Genomic DNA, 2,118 nt, shown 5'->3' on the forward strand with positions numbered 1-2,118 from the left:
AGGGACATGGTTTAGTGGGCATGGTGGTGTTGGGTCGACGGTTGGACTCGATGATCTTAGAGGTCTTTTCCAACCTCAATGATTCTATGATTCTATGATTCTATGAAAGGATGTATGGCAGTAGGTACGTATGGGGATCAGTTGTGTATGTCCTGCTTGAATCTTACTGGTGACACAGAATTCACCTCTGTCAAAGTATTTAGTGTTACAGCATTTAACACATAAGTTCTTGCCCTTCAGCGGCTGCTGATGGTCCGTGAAATTGATGTAGACTTTAGGTTTTATTGCTAAAAGACTACTAAAACAAACCCATCGATAAGAACTTACAGGATCTTGCATGGATGCTAAGAAGGAGCTGCAAAGGTTGGCTGTATTCTGCATCCAAACCTGTAAATGTGATCATCTGAATAAAATTACATTAGCTTTCTGTAGAATGTATGTGACATTTCATATGCTGTATTATTAATTTGTGTTATAGGAGCACCTACAGCCTCAGATAGGACGGGTGCTATGCATGTGTAGGGATGCCTGTGAAATATGGCACTGTAACCACACATACCTGACTGAAGGTTTTATATGAGTATTTTACCAAAAGGTGTAATCATTTCTTCCTCACCTGAAGAGCTTAAATAAAGGCAGTCTGACTTACTATAGCACTTCATTTAGTCCTTGGAAAAATTGTTCTACATTTTGAACCCACAGGGTGAATCCTTTAGACAGTCCTGCAGAGGGGGTTTAAAAAAGAAATGTTGCCAATAGCAACTTGTTCTTCTGTTGGAACAAGCCAGAGTTATTTGAAAAGACAGCAAAGAAATAGGGAAGCTGGGGAGAATGAATGGAAAGCTTGTATATTGGTTATTTTGAAAATATAAATGAAACAGCCTTAAATTGCAGCAGTTTTGATAGGAAAATGAAAGTGAGCAATCTCTCCTACATAAATTTTATTGAATTGCATCCTGACTATCATCACACCTTGGTGACTAGCCTTCCTAACAAAGTCCATAGCATCAGTCCCTCTTCTGATGCTCTTGGCCACCTCAATATCAGCTTCCTGGACATCACAGTCAGTCAACACCACCTGTTACTGTCCAACAAGATTGTCTAGATTCTACAGGATCTAGTGATGTGCTGGTACAGGGATGGTGGGGGTGGCAATGTCTGTAGGGTTGGTGTTCTACTAGACAAAGGACAAGGCCCACATGAGAATCTCCTGCTCTTCTACATGCAACTCCTTTTAAGGCTTTTTAGAACTAGTCTGCAGAGAATAAGTTACATGAGGGAGAGTGAAGGAGAACACAATAATTGAAGATTTCTGGAAGCAAAAGGTAAAAGAGAAGAATTAAATTTCTGAGAACTTGCATATATAAGTAATGAATCTTGGAATATCTTATACATGTTACTAACTCTGAAACAAAAGAAAATAGCGATAATACACGCACGTTCTTTAAAAATCGTGTTAAGAAAGCATGATTGAGAGAGGGGAATATTTCCTTATTTTCCTGTACTATTTACATTTAGCCACCAGATGGCAACCACAGACTGCCCACCAATCTGAGTATATTCGCCTCCTATTTATTTAACTTCTCTGACCTGAGACCGTTGTCCGACAGAGCCGTTTTGCTTTCAAGGAAGTCAGCAAAAAGAAATACAACTGTAAAATGAACATCACAGGTTTGGTTCTTCTGATTTCCACTTATACTTGCCTTATATAAGTGCAGCTACAGCATTTACAATTTGGGAAAGTGAGGAATTGGGCCCACTGAATTCATATGTGTGCAAAGGTGTGCCTGTGTCATACATTTAAATCCGTAGAGTAAATTCATTCATTGAGAGTTCCATTCTTCCCACAGCTCTTTTTCTGGTCTGGTTAGGTATGGTCAGGTCAGGTCCTCAACTTGTGATGCACATTCAATCGAGTTATATTGACCTAAGCTAGTGAAAACAATAGTCCTAGTTTTACAGCATCTGGTGTCATGCAGCCTACCAACTACACTGACACTCGTTAGATCTCATACATTCAGTGTGAGAGACTGTTCAACTTTATTCACCCCCATTTATTCTTTCAAATAAATCATAGAATCATTATTAAGGTTGGAAAAGACCTCTAAGATCATCGAG

Source organism: Aptenodytes forsteri, unplaced genomic scaffold (genome assembly GCF_000699145.1).
Source record: "Aptenodytes forsteri isolate BGI_AS27 unplaced genomic scaffold, ASM69914v1 Scaffold376, whole genome shotgun sequence".
Taxonomy (NCBI): Eukaryota; Metazoa; Chordata; class Aves; order Sphenisciformes; family Spheniscidae; genus Aptenodytes; species Aptenodytes forsteri.